Source organism: Podarcis filfolensis (genome assembly GCF_964270895.1).
Source record: "Podarcis filfolensis genome assembly, chromosome: 1".
Lineage (NCBI taxonomy): Eukaryota > Metazoa > Chordata > Lepidosauria > Squamata > Lacertidae > Podarcis > Podarcis filfolensis.
This window is the reverse complement of record NC_139604.1, coordinates 96,860,496-96,879,226: the sequence shown is the minus strand read 5'-3', so window position 1 is coordinate 96,879,226 and position 18,731 is coordinate 96,860,496. Positions and strand designations below refer to the sequence as shown.

General features: G+C 43.7%; 1 long non-coding RNA gene across 1 annotated transcript; it reads left to right on the top strand.

Annotated features, from left to right (window-relative positions):
* Positions 1–125: 125 nt before the first annotated feature.
* LOC310766406 lies at positions 126–14,925 on the top strand. Its single transcript, XR_014550134.1, has 2 exons — positions 126–1,536; positions 1,788–14,925. It is a non-coding gene; the product is annotated as an uncharacterized lncRNA (long non-coding RNA).
* The last annotated feature ends 3,806 nt before the right edge of the window (positions 14,926–18,731 follow it).

Below are 18,731 nucleotides of genomic sequence, written 5' to 3'. Positions count from 1 at the left end.
GCTGCTGTTGTCGAAATTACTTTTCCAGGAGCAGAAGATAGACCAACCCCATTTGGCATCGTTCTTCATTAAGTGATCGCTTCCATCAGCCACGCTGTGTGATGTCTTTTGGAAGGGGGGGTGGATGAGAGAGGGAAATCTTTTTAGGTTTTGCTATGAGGCTGCCAGGAGACTGGAAGGCAAAATCACTATCTTAAAATAGTGGTGAAGATTTGAATGCACTGGGGTGTTGTTGTTGCTGCTGCTGTTGTTGCTTTAAATGGGCCAATCCGTCCTGTTACTATAAACATGTACAATTTTACCTGTGTTTTGTGGAACCTGTGCTTAAGGTATTGCCCTGGTAATGTCTTTTTTACGGCTATGTTAATTACAGCAAAGTTATTCAGCAAATCGAGTGAAATGGTGCCCCCTTCTTCCGTTCCCAAGGATCAAATGAACTTTTGAAAATACACACAACACACTTTCTTCGCCTTTCTCCCTCGCTCCTTCTCTCTCTCTCTCACACACACACATACATACACACGCTACCTATCACGTTAGTGTGTATGTGTTTGTGCAGCTTCCTCCAATCACTTTGCTGGAACTAAAACATGCCTTACCTCAGAGCAGTCAATTACCAAAGCTACCCGAGATCATCAATCATGGGGAATGCTTGAAGTTTAGGGGAGGAGCAATGGTCAAACTATTGATTGCTGCAGTTTTGTACTCCCCCCTCCCCCCTCTCTCTCTTTCATGCTCCCTGAACATAAAATCTAAACCAGACAATACTGTTAATAGTGGGGTTTATCAATGTATCTACTTGTGAATGTTGCCTCGCACATACATAGCATTGAGGGGGGGGGAGAGAACAACTCCCCCCCAAAACAATGACACCACTGCTTAAACTGGGAAGAGGGAGAGTCGGAGGGAGATTCGGTTCTTCGTACCAGGGTCACAGTGAAGGAAAGTTGGGGAGGAAAGGGAGGGAAAAAAATCACCCAAGTGGGGGTGGGGTTGGCTCTAGAAATTTGGCCAGATTTTAATGGGCGATGGGAATGTGCTCCAGAGGTCAATAAAGCCCTCCAAAATGATGAATGATTGAGTACCTGTGATGATGATAGTGATTACCGGAGCAATTAAACAGTTTGATTAAATGAGCCATCATAACAATGATGTCTGCGGGAAATCAGCCCTCACATATAAAGAAAGATAGCGTGGAGAGAGAGGCTGACAAACGCCACTGGGCATGGCTTCGCTTTCCGAGAGCGCTCAGCCTGGCAAAGCGGGAGAGGCTGAACGCGCCGCTCCAGAGGCGAGCGAGGCGAGGAAAGGATCGGCGAGACTTTAAGCCAGACTTGCGCGCTCTCTTCCAACACCCTCTGAAGCTGCGGAGCCAGATCCAGGACGCTGCTTTTTCTCCCCCTTCTCTCTCCCCCCCCCCGTTTCTTCCCTCCCCTCTTCCTTTCTCCCCTCTAGAGGACCTCTTCCAAGATTAAAGCCGTCCTGAAGAGCAAGCGCTCTCCTCTGTGGCTGACTTGCCCGGGACTTTACTGAAAGGTGAGTAAAACCGCCCTCCGTATGCAGATCTCTTTCAAGCGGCGCTTAAGTCGGTTCCTTTGGCGAAAGGCGTCTTTCGGGCGGGGGGTGGCGGAGGGAAGGTTTTTGTCGTGGTGCAGTATTTTCTACTCTGTCTTATAAATCGGTAACGCAGTTCAAGATATTCATGGTAATGAATACTTGGTTAATCCTTTGGGTGCCCGGAGACCTACAGAGCAGTAGGTTATGCAAATCCTTTCCTACTTTTGCAGCTGGACTCTTCCAACGGATTGCTTTAAAAGAGATCTACTCCTCGATGAATGGTGCTTACGGAGGCTTTTTCCCTCCTTCTTCCGAAAATGTCACTTTCCTAAATTCCTTGGGAATCGCTTTGTTGTAACACAGCCAACACAATCCCGCCTTGCAAGACACATTTTAAACTTGTATTCTAGGGAGGGCAGCAAGAATTGACCTTGCAGGGGATAGAGAAAGCCTTAGTTTAGAAATCTTTAGGGGGTGTGTGTGTGTGTGTGTGTGTGTGTGTGTGTGTAGGATAGTTTGTAAAAAATAATAATCCAGTTGCATGAAAGACTTTCATATACTTGGGCTCATTGGAAGGAAAGTTGGGGCGTTTGATTTCTGTTCCAACCACTTGACGGCTAGGCTTCTGTAACGCTGATTTGCATGGCACTTTTGAGTTGAATATCTTTCGAAAGAGATCGAGCATCTGAATAAAATAACCGAACACCTAAATATCCCAATAACAAAAATAACAAAATCTGGAAAATAAACGAGGACATTTGCCGTATCGAATGCTACTTTTTAATTTCTGTTTCTCTCCCCCCCCCCCCCGCCCCTTGGACTGTCTTTTTCTTCTATTGATGTGCAGGCAGGGTTTTGAAGTTACCTGAGAGAATACAAAGTAATAACAACAATATGGCCAGTTTCATACCCTCCTTGGGTCGGTGAAAAGCTAACCCCATCTCCAAATCGGTAAAACGCACATTTCCCGGGTAGCTAATTGAGAGTAGCACTGTTCTTGATTTAGAGCCTGAAGTTGGTTATCGGAATTTGGACGCATGTGAGATATGTGAGACGGGTTACATTTGGGCTAATAATAATAGTAATAGTAATAGTAATAATAATAATAATAATAATAATAATAATAATAATAATAATACATTGTACAGTCCTCAACATATTTGCTCAGAAGGAAGGCCCTCTGATGTCAGTGGGACTGACTCTCATATAAGTGTGCTTAGGACGGCAGCCACAGTGGACTTCAGTGATATTTCCAAGCTAGCTTGTCCCTTCAGAGCCTTGTCCTCTTGCAAGCTGCAAGTGGGGCTTTTCCTCTTTTCTAGAACCGGCCCAAAGTCCAAAAAAGAAATTAGGTGTCCGGGGTGGAAATGCATCTCCGTCAAGAATCCGCTTCCCCCTTCCTTCCCTCCCCCCTTTTGGCCCAGGCTGGAAATGGTTTTAACAGGCGGTAAAATTTCATCTTGTGGTGTCAAATTGGGGTCAGTTGGGGGTTAGGGTTCTCAGTGTCCGCGAAGGAGCTGTCCAGCTGTGTGGGGATTCATTAAGGGCAAAAGATCCGTTTCAAGAAAAACAATACAGAGACAATCAGTAGGCTAAAGATCCTCTCCAAATCGCATTTTACAAGTGCGCCAGAACAAATATGGATGCTGAAACCCTATTCACTCCAAACTTCCAAACCGCTTCCTTTGTCTCTCGGAACGGGAAAGAAAATCCTCTAAAACTTCAAGAATCTGTTTTCAGCAACCAGGTTTTTGGAAGGGTGGCATCTTTACAATTTGAGTGTCTTTTTAGATTTTTAAGATATTTTCTTTTACTCCTCTCTTTTTGACAGAGCGGAATTGCACAACAGGTAATATCTTAGTCTACGTGTGTGTGAGAGAGAGAATGTGTGTGTGTACAAAATTATTATTTCAGATTTACACTCTGAGCTATACAGAGAATAAGGGTTTTTTTATGGCGGCTGGGTGAGATACCGATGCAGAACGTTGCTATTGACCACCGTCCAAAAATCCTCCCCCCCCCCCGCTATTTATATATTCTATTAGATACTCTCTGGTGCCATTAACTTGGGGGTCTCTAACAGTGTGGAAAGTGCATGTAGCTAATCTGGTTTTATTAAATTCGCGTGGTTCAAATCCTCTTAGCTTTTCTACATCTGTTAGAAGGACCGGCGCCTCGCTGGAGGGACAAATAACTTCAGCCATAATCTTGTTTGCAACTTTATTCAGTGTTTGTTTGCTGAAATGAAGTATTTTTGTTTTTGGTTATGCAAATTGAATGGGGGAGGGAAATAGCTCCATTTTTAATATAGGAAAATTCTGGATGATTCTTAAATATTTTGATCTGAATTCTGCTTCGAGAACCAATGACAAAGAATGGATCAGATTTACTGATGAAAGCAGGGAGGTGGAGAACTCTTCAAAACAGTTCAGCCACTTCCTCACTTCTATTTTCTCTTTATACTGGAAGTATCCTCACCACAATCATTACTATTCAGAAAGCTGGCACGACTTTTTTTTTTAACAGGCGCAATTTATTTTTAACTCTCCAAATCCTTAAAAAAACAACAACCCCAAAACCCTGCTGTTTTACTCCAGTCCACCAGTTAATCCAAAGTGGGTGGCTGCAGAAAACCGCTGAGAAACCTCCGCCGGTTTAAATGCGTTTAAATGCTTTGTCTTTGGTGGGAATTCGTGCGTTTTAGCTAAACTGGGCTATGGATCGGGCATGGTCATTTCGCTCAGATTTCTGTAAAGTATTTTGACCAGTAGCGATCTTTCTTCCTACTTATTACACGCACACGCACAATCAGAACTATTCAGTCTGGGCGAATGCGCCACCATATAAACGCAGGGCCAAATATTCCCCGGGACGGTATGAGGCATTCCTTGATTCTGGTCTTGATTCTTGTTCACCCAGTTCTTTATTCCCTATTTCGAAAGGCCGTTTTGTGCTATCCCTTCTTTAGTTTTCTTTCCTCTCTCAGCAACCTGTTTTCAAACTTTTCAAACATCCTTTCTACCCCCCACCCCAAGTAAATGCTAGCCCAGCAGGGTGAACTTTTCTTGACCTCTATCGCTATATGCTTGTAATTTTGGAAGTTGAATTAGGAGGATTATTCATGTAAGTTACCTGTTAAACTTTCCGCACCCTCCTTCACCCCCTCCCTTTTTCTGCTCAAAATCAACATGAACTCCAGTTTCTTTATTCACTTGCAAGCCTCTATTATGCTCCCCAAACACCTCTAGGAATTAAAATGGCACTTGTGGAGTGGGTCTTCCCCCCCCCCTTTATTTCTTTATCTCTCCTGTTTATTCTGTAAAGATCCCGCTGAACTGAAGAAGCGAGGCAATAAACAGCCCTCTAGCGCTATCTGGCGGGACTCCAACACTCCCAGAATCTGCCGCTTCCAACCAGCCCCTGAAGATCGCTTTCTCCCGCGCTTCTTTGTACTGTATAGTTAAAAGAGATCTGACCGCAGAACTGAAAGCCCTTCTACGGAAAGGGATGCTATCTCTGGTCCCGAAGCAGGAGTTCCCTAACCGCAGAAAGTTCGGAGATCAAGAAGGCACTTTCGCCCGTTCCTTTCAGGTTCTTTGCGCGCGCGCTCTGCCTTTCCATCTAAATAATCCCAAACTCGCCGTCGATTTTTTTCCCGAGATAGGAAGCCCCTGCGGTCAAGCACAGATCCCTAAGCACGTTGGCTCTCTCGAAATCGGCCTGTTTCAATGGGGCCGATTCTTCCCAGGTCTTTTGCAGCGCGCGCCCCAACACATCCCACCTTCTCCATAGCCCCGTCTTTACGCACTAGCATCCTAAGACGAAATGAAAATAGGAAGCCGGCCCTTTGTTTTGTAGATAGCAAGCAAGGAAAGGGCAGAGATGGGGAACCCTTCTGTTGCAGAATCAAGCCGCCTCCTTGCCTGCCGGGCAGAAAACACGCAAGCAGGGAACGCAGGAGAACGCGCCTGGTACTTCACTAGGTTAGGGATGGCGTTTGCTATCCCCACTTTCCCAATTTAATTCTACCAAATGTAACAAACAAACAAAATGGAATGGAAAACCTGGCCTGTTTTTAAGCGGATTCTAGACAACACAGACCCCAACGGCCATCCTTTTCTCTTGCCCGCCACCCGAGCTAAAAACCGAGATGCTCAGATCCTTTTGTCCCAAAGCCCTTAAGTGGCTCAAACCGGCTTCTGGCCGAGTTGTGGATTCCGCTGTGCTTAAATTCCGGACAGTCCCTTCCAATCTGGACACACCCAGACCACGCAAACTCTTTCTGGAACTCCAATGAAGCTCCATTTCTGGGGCTGCCTGGAAGGAGCCACCCGTTTCAACTTTGAGAAAGAAAAGTCAACACGAGGATATATTGGATGCGTTTTCCTGGGCACCACGGAAGCTGTCAAAAGGACAGGGCGCGATTTCTGGAGCGAGGCTTTCTGTATTGGGCAGCGTCTTAAACTCTTTCGATTTTCTCCCCAGAAATCGGGCAGCTTTGATGCACCTTTCTTTTTTTAAAAATTCACACCGTCGCTGCCCCTTACAAAGAGAATGCAATATTGGTGATTTTCTCTCTGTAGGAGAAGAGGGGCCTTGTGTGGCACACACTGCATAGAGCCAGTGAGCTCTCCCTGTGCTGAGCCCCGCTGTAATTAATTGAAAACAGTTATTAGGTGGTCATTGGCAATAGCGTAAATAATTGCGGTGGGTTTTTACTTAAAATTGACCGGTCACAGAGCGGTTGGGGGTGGGGGTGGGGGGTATCGATCGGAGGTATAAAAATGATGTATCAAAACATCAATGTCGATTATTTGAAATATTGTAGTCGAATCTTTTTATTGCTTCATCGGTTTAAGTGTCTGAAAGTGCAGCGTTCCAACATATATTTATGTTGTCAATACTGTCAAAACTGTCAGGTTTATTACAGTGGATTTGTAATACATTTCGGAGCTGCTCATTTGCATAAAACCCCCCTCCAGTTTTCCTCTTCCCACCCCCACCCCAAACCAACTCCCACACGCCTTTCCCCATCTCTAGAAAGAAAGCAGGCGGGGGGGGGGCGACTGTCAGTTTAATCAAAGGATTCAGGGCTCCTTTGCTGAAGCAGAAGTAGAGATCCCGCACAATTACATCAAGCCCCCCCCCCGCCTCTTTCCCTTCCTGGGTCGCCTCGCCTAACTTGCAAAAGGGATCTGCCGTGTCGCCCTTGCCTTTCCGACCTGATTAAATAAAGCCCATCCCGATTCAGTCCCCATTTCAACTGGTATGATCCCTGCCACTTCTCGCTTTCTTGCCTACTCTCGCTCCCCTAAGGAGTAAGCTCAGCGGAAGAGAGCCGGATTTACTCCTCAGTAAACAGGTTCAGGATCGTTCCGTCATACCCCGCCGAAGTCAGCAAGCGGAACGCGCCTTAATTCGAAGTGGCTGCGCTTAATTGAGTCTGCACTTCGGGCTACGCTCCTAGTCACTTATTCGGTCTCTGCCGAATTTCGATTCCGGATAAACATCCGAACCGATTTTGAAATAACAGGCTTGTTTCGGAGGAAGAAGAGATTGGGGCGAATAAGCCCGGCGGGTCGGTCCAAACAGGCGCACCTGTATGAAGCCTGGACGCGAGAAAGGCGCACAGATACTTCGGTCCCAGTAGCCGCAAAGGCATAAAAAGAATAAACAGCTGCCTTTTGATCTCTGTGTTTATGGATTTAAATGCCCCTCGCGATGGTCAAATGAGCGCCTTAGTCCTCTCTTTTGAAACGAGCAGGACAGGAGCAAGGCGAGTAAACATACATTGTTGGATTTTGGAGGGCCAGAGGCAAATCGGGGCCATCCTTAGGAAACGCCTGGATTTCTAGGACGCGTAAAAGATCACGCTCACAAAGTTTGAAAAGAACAGTAGCCACAAATTCTTGGTTAACTTCTCTCTCGCATTTTCTTGCAGAGCCGCTTCGCGAGGCGAAAATGTGTAAAAACAAACAAACACCTGGACTCACCCCCATCCCCATCCCTTAAACCTAGGTTGCTCTGCGGATGCCCCGCAGTTTCCTCCAGACTCACCTGGCTGGATGCTTGCACTAGCGAGGACAGCATTAATTATTATTATTATTATTATTATTATTATTATTAATCATCTATGATTCCTCTCCATCCCAACTAGCCTGTGATAAGTCTTGGAAAGGGACCTCCAACTCTCTCCCGCCTGTAAATTGAGAAGTAAGGCGAGTGGATTGGGGGCGCGGAGGCTCTGGCCCCATGGGGGACCTTGTTGACTTGGGCTTGTGACCCCCCCCTCCAGGAGAGGGTTTCCGCGGTTCGTGGTGGCTTCCAGGAACCCACCGTACGCGCGACCAAGACGCCCTATGCGCCGAGGGGCGTCTTGCTGCTGCTAGCGGCCGGCGTGTCTCCCCTGCTGGAGGCAAGGAGAGGATTCCGCGGTCCCTGTAAAAAAAAAGTGCGACGGGACGCACCCAGCAGACGGTGTGGGTTGATGCAAACTTCCCCACGAAAAAGGGACAGGATGGCCGAGGAGCTCCGCTGCCTTAGCATGGAGCAATAAGCCCAAAGGCCCCTGTTAAGGAGCTGGAGAAAGGTGAGGGTCCGGAGCTCTTATCCGTCGAGCCTCGTCCCCTCGGCGCCCGAATTTCGTTCCTTTCCGAGCCCGGCGCCTCCTTCCCTCGCGCGCTCGGAAAGCATTTAACAACAATTACGCCTTAATCAGCTGGAATGTTGGCCACAAATGACGCTATTAAACATCAAAGGGATGCCTCCGACTTTACCTTTTAGCCATAAGAGGATTAATTTCTCTAATTAGAGGGGATAAATATGTGCATAAATACATATCTCTCTCCTCACTCTTTTCTCCTTAATCTGACGGATTCCTATCGATGGGAGGGGAGGAGAGAGTGAGGCAGGGGGCGCGCCGGGGTGTTCCTCGACATCCTCGCCCGCATCTTTAATTCTTAAAAAAAGAAAAACCCGACATGATAATGGGATGGGGGGAGAAGAGGGGCTGACCAGAAGCCCCCGCCCCAAAGGAGCAAATCCGGAGGGTCGCATCAGTTCACCGAAGTCCCTCGCTGAAGGCTGCTCAGCACCGGCAGATATTACTTTTCTGTGTATTTGAGAGGCAGAACAAAAGCAAGCAAATTCCAACCCCTTCCAAATGAAACCTGGAAGTGGGGGCAGACTTGTTTGCTTTTGTTGGGATTTAGGATCCGATTTACTGACCCCCCTTCCTCCCCGCACTCCGAAGCTCAAGGCTGCGTTTAATCTCCCCCAATAAAATCCGCCTGACCTTGATTCTAACCTGTATGAATACCTCATTTACCTAATGACTTTGTGTCACGTAGGCAGGAGGTCAGTTTCCTTTTTAACCTTTCCCATTGCTGCAGTAAGCATTCTGGGATAATCGATGGCTCCTTGAATAATCGATGCACACTTTATGATCCCTGACAAACTCCATGGACGGGCACCTCGTTTCAGGAAAGCAAAGCTTGCCTTCTCGGAACAACAGAGGCGAATTTTGCCTCGTGCATCTGCGCAGGAGACTGGCGCCTAGAGGACTAGCGCCTTAACTCCCGTGTTTTGTACCTGGGCACAATATTGTCCAGGAGAAGGATGCACTGCGTTATTGTTTTGTTTTTTTATAAAACAAAAACCAACCCCCCAACACACACACACACGGTCTGTTTCCTCTCTTTCAGTAAACAAAGCCCGTGAGAAGAAACATTTTTTATTTGGTCCTCACAGGTTACACTGACTAGAAGAGATTTTGGGTTTTGGGGCCAGATCTCTATCGAGCTTTCAAAAGCAAGCGATTTCACACTCTTCCAACCTTCCTTTCCTTCTTTCTAGGAACAGGCGCAACGAGACCATCCGCTCACTTGGGCAGGTCTCTCTCTCTCTCTGCCCTTTCCCTTCTTTATTTACTCAGCGATTAAAGTACAAAGTCCCTCCTCCCCCCCGACAAGGCAAAGGTGCTTTAGTGCCTCGTCGCGGCGCCCCACCTTCCTAATGACTCCGGATGGCAGGACTGTGTCCTCAGATAAACACGCCGCGCGGGGGAGGCGGGGAAACCCTGCGGTGAACTTTTCCCTTTCGCCAGCCGGGCTGCGGGGTCTCCTCTCTCTCTCACGAGGTAGTTTTTGCCCGTCCTGTTAAAAGTTTCCTCCACTCCCGTTAAGGAGAAACGGGAGAAACACGACCCTATCTAACGCTAGCGAGCAGCGAAGCGGGTGGGTAGGAAGCGAGACACCCCCCCATCCCTCCCAACCACATTTACTCTTTTTTTGCAAAGAAAACAAGCCAGGAGCAGCTCTCAATAATGTCTGGGAGCTCTCACATTTGCTGCTATCTGCTGGTGTTAGTCAGAACTGAGAATCGTTGCAACCCTGTTACCTCTGTAGGATAATTAATACAGATTCGGGGATTCTTCTTTCTTCACTACCTATAAACATATGCTTCGTTGTCCTCCGCAGTTAAGTTATTCAGGGGTCCCTCCACTCTCTCCGCCCCCCCCCCACCGCCACAGCCCAGCCCGGTAGTGTGATTCTTCCATCAAAGTTTCGACCTGAGACTTTCCCCGCCACATATTAGAGAAGAGCAGTTCAGGGATGCGGAGGCAGGAGGGAGAGCGCAACAACTTTTGATGGGCTTAGGAAAAAAATCGTTTCAGATTCCTCTATAGAAATCTGGGATCAAGAAGCTAAGTCAAATGTAAGCCATTTTCTAAGGTGTTTAAATAATGTTACAGTCCCACATCATAGCCGGCTCTCTGGGAAATGGGGAAGGCAGACATCTCTCTCTCTCTCTCTCTCTCTCTCTCTCTCTCTCTCTCTCTCTCTCTCTCTCTCTGGGTGTGGGTGGGTGTCTGCCCCCAAACATATTTTCTCCGAAGTCTGCTGCACTGATTTCAGTGGGGCTTGCATCCACATATGTGGACTCGGAATGCAGCCTAGCCTAGCCGTCCTGAGAGCTTCCCTATTGATTTAAGTGAGAATTACTTTAATGTAATGTGTACAAAATCAAGGTGTAATCTCTTCAGGTGCAATCCTGCAGGCTGTAAACCTGTTCAAATCACATTGACTTCAGGGAGATTTCAGCAGTACTACAGCAGCCTTGTGTGTATCACATGTATTATCAGAGCCACTGAAGAAGCAAGACAGAGCCCTTCTAAGAGACACCAGGGGAACACCTGGCCAGATGTCTACTGAGCAGAGCTAACATGTTGATTGGGGCTTTCCTAAATGCCTTAGACCTGTGGCCTGAGAGAAGAGATTATATGACAATCAACTTTTCTTCACACTCAACATTTCCTTCTCTTTTACCTAAATGCCAGGGACATATTTAATGGGAAACTTATTTCCAATATTATATCCAATATTGAGGGGGACTGCACAGAAGATACATAACAAAACCTGGAGAACAATGAGCTTCTGCAAAGGTAGGTTTAGATAATTAATACCAGACATTTCTACAATGTGGTTCCTTACAAAATCCTGTCAAGGAGACCGTAAAAATTCCTGTTTTACAGAAAGGGAGACTGTGACTTATCTAAGAACTCCCAGTGAATCCTTGGCTCTGGTGTCAAATCTTAACAGCTTATCTATCTACTAGCCCACAGAGAACAATGCCACTTGTATTGGATTCTGAAGATGCCAGATGCTTATACTGGCATTCAATCCCTGGTAAGTCCTCTTACTGTATGTATACAATTTTAAATGGGGGTTATTCTTAAGTCAGTGTGTGTACGATTGCCGCCTTAGTCAAGTTTTAGTCAGGAGAAAACTAGCACATCAGTAAGACTTCTATCTTTGGGGAAGATTCTACATGCAACCCAACTTCAACACACTCATAAGATAAAGTGATACAGTCCAGGAAAGACCTTACCACTTGGGTCTACTGGAACACGGTTATTTCTTTTTAAATAGTGCCGGACAAAATAGGGCAAACAAAATGTTGGATGAAACCTTACACTGAACTCTGCAAAAAAACTCCCTCTGATGTTAGCATATGAAGTCTGCAGCCGAAAACTGTTACACACTTTGCATGGCTAAGTGCTATATAAATGGTAATAAGCTCATTCATCATTATGTATGAAATAATGGTAACACATTTGATATAAAATGACATATGCAAACTTCTTATGATATCAATCAATGCATTTGCAATAATTACCATGCTAATTTTATTGTTTATCATTGCTCTGATCAAAGTGCCTAGAGAAGTATACATGAGCATAAGCAGTGTGGAAACAAAAACACCACAAGAGTTTGTCCTATATTCTCACCTCTAGGCTATATGGCAATCATAAGACAACATATCTAGGCTTGTGTCATACTGGATAATACTGTTCCTTGGGTGACTGAGGACACTTAAATCTAACCTTTTGATTCACAGCAGCTGAGCTGTTGAGCAGCAGGATCTTGGCTAAAGTGTAAAGTTTGCTGAACCACACATAAATATATCTATATTTATAGAAATACTTAATATTCAGTATTTTTTAATCCCATTAATTCCAAAGGGAGATTTAAGCCCACACCTGAATGGGATTTTAGGTGCCACCCTATACATGTCTACTAAGAAGCCCCACAGAGTTCAACGGGACTTATTCCTTAAAAAAAAAAAAAGGTCAGAATTACATTTAACTTCCCAGGGCAGATAAAAGCACAATTAAAACAGTTTTTTTAAAAAAACCTCACCTCACAACAAAATCAATAATCTTTGCAATACATTGCAGGGAGGACACCAAAAATAATTCTTAATTTTTCAAAGGTCAAGTTCAAGAGGTGTGTCTTCAACAACAACAACAACAAAAGCTGTGAAGATATGGTGCCAGACGTAACTCTGTTGAGAAGGTGTTCCATATTCTTGGGGTCATCACCAAGGAGACCCTCTCATGAGTTGCTGCTCCTGAACCTCTGGGAATTTATTGATTAGCCTTCCTGAAAGTAGCCTTTCAGTTCACAAATCTCAGACAAATTAAGGATTTTTGACTCCATCTCTTCCACTGAAAACACATGTTTAACTCACCAAAATTAATGGAACTTTATAATGTTTGTCTTCAGCTGTATCATACCCACAATGGATTAGTTATCATTAAAATAGTGTGTGGATACCACAGCAAATTCTGGTAACTGAGGTATTGTACATCCTAATTGTTTTGGCCACTGCCTTGACCTACAAGCTCCGTGAAAAATATTCATGTAGAATTTCATGTAGAAAGTGTTCATTATTACGTTCTAGCTGTTTATTTATTGTATATTCTGTGTTATCATTTATGTTCTTTGCATGTTTGCTAAGAGACAGATTATTCTGATACTTTCTCTCTCTCTCTCTCTCTCTCTCTCTCTCTCTCTCTCTCACACACACACACACACACACACACACACACACACACTTTGCCTTGCTGCACCAGGTAAATGGAAACAAATCAATCCTCTCCTGATATTGGATGGGTTGCAAACTTTGGGAAGACAATGAACTCTTTCACTTCTAGAACAAGAAAACTGTTCATAATGACACGGGATCTACCACATACATTCAAGCTTTGAGCACAGAGTACGTTATATACTCACATCGGGGAAACTCAGATAACTTTGCCAAAGAAAAATTCCCAATCAATACTTGGGAATGTATAGAATAATATTTTTTTACCACCACCCTTCCCCATTTTATTTTATTTTTTTGCATTTTTTGCACTCTTGGGAACTTGTTGGGAAATAAACCCCTCCTAAAAACATGCATTTTGTGATGGTAGGTAGATGCTGAAATCAAATGGTTTCTCCGTTTTGAAACATATTGTAGGTCCCCACCCCCCTTGGCCATCATAGGTTATACATACAGGAATGATAATAAAGATATATACGAGATGGCAGAAATAATAGGATAATCAGGCCAAAAAGTGATTTGGTTTAATGATGTGAGCCATGAACAGAGCCTGAGGCATGGTGTATCTACCCTTGCAGCAGAATCTTGACACAGTAAAGAAACGGTTGCATGTCAGACTGGAGACGGGGTGGAGTTAATTTTTTTCCATGCTTCCCCATGGTATATCTATTTCAAAAGCTAAGTTAGGGTGGAGAGCTATCACATGATAAAGAAAAGGTTCTAGCTCAGCCTGCTTTCAGGTTCTTTTGAACTTGCAGAAACACACACACTCACACACACACACGGCAGAATTGAAAGATGTGAGCACACTCTGCCATTGGCCAGGGGACCAAGGACCTCTGGGAAGCTGATTCCTCTGTCTCCCAGAAAAAACATCACAGCAAAGGGAGGGACCACGTTGCCTCCATCCATCTGCCAAAGGAGAAGTAGCTTCAGGAGTCTCACATGCCCTCTCTTTGCCTGAAAGGATGCTCTAGAATAGAAGCAAAGGGAAAGGACACTCTGGCCCCATCCATTAAATGAAGGAACAATAGTCAAAAACACCAACAAGGAAGATCAACCTGGTTTGAACTGGACATAAGGCTCACCACATTGTTTTGAAGAACAGATCTGCATTCTTTATCTCTCCCCCCTCCCCCTCACTTGTATATCTTGTCTTTTTCCGTCTATAAGGCTAATGGCAGGGCCTCAAACCCCCTCTCTCCTTCTTTTGTTTTTATTGATGTGAGCAGCTTTGAGCAGCTCCTGAAAAGCGGGATAAAAACATAGTAAAAAAAGTACCATACTAGTTTGGTAAGACAGCACAGAAATCAATTTGTTTGGGTCACAAAACATCTAATCTAAACCACAACAGTTCCCCAAGCTCGCAGTTAAAGTAGACTTTGACATTCTGTGTCCCACTGGACTGTTTTGAAACAGCAGGAGGTATAAATTAACTGTCTCTTCAATTACAGATTATCAGCATCATCATTTTGTATTATGCGGGTTAACCTATTCATGGTAAATTTTGGAAAGGATTCTCATCAGGATAGAAATCTTAACAACACTTAGGTGAAATAACTTCTGCTGGAATGCACATGTGAATGCACATGTGTTTAAGATCAAAAATATATGCAAGCAGAGTGCTGATGCATCTATTGGCTGAAAAAAGAGAGCAAAATGAGCCAGTAGGGTTAGGGTTAGTTTACCATGTGCATTTGTTGTTTAATCTGCAAACAGAGGCAAATATAGAGACTTTCTGCCAATAAGAACAAGTGCAAAAAAGGTAAGTGCAAATTTGAGTTGACTATTTAGCAGTCAAAATAATTGACAGACTGAAATAATTCAAAACAGTTTTATGAATGAGGTTAAGGCAAGATAATATCAGGGGAACACATCACCAAAATCAATAGCAATTTGAGTGGGCATACACTTGTAAATTGTGGTTACAATTTCTGTGTCACAAGAGAAAAATAAAATATTGTATATGTGGTAAATAAAGCAGCATCAATATCTTTTGTATTCTTTCCACTTCAGTCTGCTGTTGGAAACCTGCCATCTGATCAGGGGTTTTTTTAAAAAAAATATTCAGTAAAAACTTTAAAGTTGACTACCCAAATCTTGTATTGCCTTTGCTTGTAATACTAATACTTCCCCACCACTACAAACCAATTTTCAATAATACGCCAGAGGTTTAATCCAGTCCACTGCATAGGAGGATTCAGCCTCCCATCTTCAGCACACATTCACAGACATTACAGGGAATGGGGGTCTGTATTTATTTCCTATGTCTACATTCAACTCTTTGCTCTACCAAGGCAGGAAAATGGGGCTTTATTTTACTCTGCAGAGACCTCTCTTTTTGTGACTGCTGCACCCAGAGTGAACTGCATTGAGTTCCACAACCGTACAGTAAAATGCAAAAATAAAAGCGTGCAATTCCTTTAAGATAACTTCAGCTATGTGGTCCGCATGCTAATCAAGGGACTGTCATGAAAGTATGTCTCTTGAAGATGATCTATGCAATATTTTCTAGAGTATGACAGTCCAGTGGGTTGCCAGTGTTTGGTGCAGGCTGCTTGAGTACAGGAAGATACCTTGAAAGGCAGCCAAGTCTCCCATTTAAATCAAAGCTATTTCATATTGGCTTGCTTTTCAGGAGGAATAAAGTATTGACACTTGTGTATTATTTTGCGAATCGTACTGGACATTTCAAATACCTTAGTTTAAAATACCGATGAGCCCACAGAATTAGAAGAGAGTACTGCTTAAAACAGGACTCTAATGTTCAAGAGCAGGCTTACATTTTTAGATTTTAATATTATTAATATTACTAAAAACAAGGAATTGTAATGTGATGCCTTTCTTTTTCTCAGTTGCTTGGTGTCCAGGATTGTTTTCTTGTTCTTTTGTTTGGCTTTTTTGTTGTTGTTGGAGTAATAAAGTCTTTCTACTAAGTCAAATAAAATATTCCTAAACATTGACACCAAAACCAAAGTAAATTGGAAGTGGTACTTGGTTCTTTAAACAAGAGAATCATATGACTTCATGTAACACTGTGCTTAATAGTATCCACCTACATGGGTGAGGTTGACAATTAACCCATGTCAAAACATTGCAGAAGGGTAAACCCGGATGTCAAATAACTTTGGAAAAGGATAACCTTGTGTCCTCTTCACCAATCCCCAAGATGGGCCTGTCAGAAGCTGAAATGTCTCCTGCGCTTCCATAACACCAAAAGATACTTCTGTGCTCCATGTTAAAATTCCAAACAGATTTTTTTATTTTTTTTTTACGGAAAACAACTCCTGTTTGTTGATTCTGGACTATGACCAAACAAAAGGCTGCTTTTTAAAAAGAGAAAAATAAGCACGAGAGATTTCACTCACATCTTCAGGGAAGGAATTGATTTTCACAACAAATGGTTGATGAAACATTATTTAATATCGTGGGCACATGCGTGAATGGATTTATATATCTAGCTCTAACCTGACAAGGTGGTGGAAGGGGCTTGTTCTCCAAGTCAAGGTTTATCATTCACAGGGTAGCTGTTTCTAGCATGAAGTCTGGGAAGGGGGAAAGTGGTGTGAAAGAATATAGTTGACAATAATTACAGCATGCCGATGAAATTGAGGGAACGCATTTCCTATTGGAGTAATATCAGATTACACTTACCTGGAGAAAATGTAAGACTTGACGTAGACATGTCCCGCCAACTCCTGTAACCAAATTCTGCACATATAAGGCAAAAGTCCACTGGGCTGCTGCGGCGCAGAAGGAAAATGGTATCGACTGTGTGCCCTTTTTTTTAATCAGATGTGTAGCAGAGGTTCTTATAATCGGAAAAGTGGAAAGGCTTACCTTGAAAATAGACCAAAGCCTGCTCTGTCATTTTCATACGGTCAGTCTCCTTTCCACAGCAGTGATACAAGTCACCATATCTACTTCTGCAGTTTAAAGAGACCTGTAAGATCAAGGTCACTGTTAGTACACACATACACAAACATGCACACACCATTTGGCACACTGAAGTAACCACTGTATTCTTATTTTCATTTTAATCCCTCAAGTGAAGTATTGCCAGACTCACTTTTTCCTCACATCTTGCTGTAATTCTCCAGACTAAACCATTTCACTGGGTTGGGAAGTGAGAGCGAAAGGGAAGCAGAAGATTGGTGCCTCTTGTCACAGTTGGTCTTGTGAACAAGAATGTTATTGCTTCTTTTAACTAGGAATTGATGGCAACTTTATAAAAGCTTGCAGAAACGTGAAAGAAATAAGAGTATTTCCCCAGTCTATTAAGTTTTTTTGTTTTTGTTTTTAAAGATATAGTACACCCCATTGCTATGGCATTCCAGTGTGACTCCAAAGAATTTTCTTCCTCCTAGAGAGCGGAACTCTGAAAAAACAATTGCGCTAACAGTGAAAATAGGTCACTGTGATATTTCCTTTGTTGCCAGACTTTCAGCAACACTGAGGCACTTGATAGCATTTTATAGAAATGTCAGATTAATTGCTTAGTATATTAATTTTAACACAACATGGAATTGCATGATCTAGACATGATTGCAGCTTTTAGAGGAATAAACTATTTCCCCCCACAAAAGTGATAAAAACTGAAGTCACTGAAGCCACGCAGAGGTATCTTGTTGCCATTTCCCCCCTATTTTATTATATTAAACTACAAAAAATCTCTATAGATCTGTATGTCATTACACCTGCATTTTAGCACAAATCATATTAAAACCAAGTAAATAGCTTCATATATTATGGTAGATTGTAAACATAAAATTCAGAAAGCAAGTAATAAAAACAAATAAGTGGGCAAATCATTTTTAAAGGTCACAGTCAAATGGAGACTTGGATTATGTATGCTAAATCTGAGATCAGTTATGGCCCATGAGCTTCAAAGTCTTACTCATGATAACTAAACTTCTGAACCTTTCAAATACACTGGTGCCTTGGGTTACAGACGCTTCAGGTTACAGACGCTTCAGGTTACAGACTCCGCTAACCCAGAAATAGTACCTCAGGTTAAGAACTTTGCTTCAGGATGAGAACAGAAATTGTGCAACGGCAGCGGGAGGCCCCATTAGCTAAAGTGATACCTCAGGTTAAGAACAGTTTCAGGTTAAGAACGGATTAAGTTCTTAACCCGAGTTACCACTGTACCTTTTTTTTTTTGTATTTCCAAGCTTATATGGGGAGTTCCTTAGCTCTAAAACATATTGGGTTAAATTCTAATAATTCTGCTCACAGAATGGTGCTTGCTAACGGAAGAGAGGCAATTCCCCCCTCCTCTGCTAGCTCCTGCAGCCCTGAGCTCCTGCATAACTTTGGAGGGTTGGAGGACCTCCTAGAACTTTGTGGGAGGAAGCCTGAGGAGCTGCAGGGAGAAGGGAGTGAAAATTACTTCGCCTCTTAATGTTGGTGCAGAGGTTGGAAACCTGTAGACCTCCTGATCTTCCTGGATTCCTGCTCCAGTCAGCCCCAGTCCGCATGGCCAATGGTCAGGGATGGCAGGAGAAGCACCTGGAGCAGCGGTTCTCAACCTGTGGGTCCCCAGATGTTGTTGGACTACAACTCCCATCATTCCTAGCTAGCAAGGTCAGAGCTCAGGAATTATGGGAGTTGTAGTCCAACAACATTTGGGGACCCACAGGTTGAGAACTGCTGACCTGGAGGTTCCTTGCCCCACCCTTAGTGAGAGCCTGCACTAGGTCAAAGGCCCTGCCATTAATAAAAGGGCAATTAGGATCCAGACCATTGCCTTTTAAAACGAGAGTCCAGTTTCTTTATAAATTTTT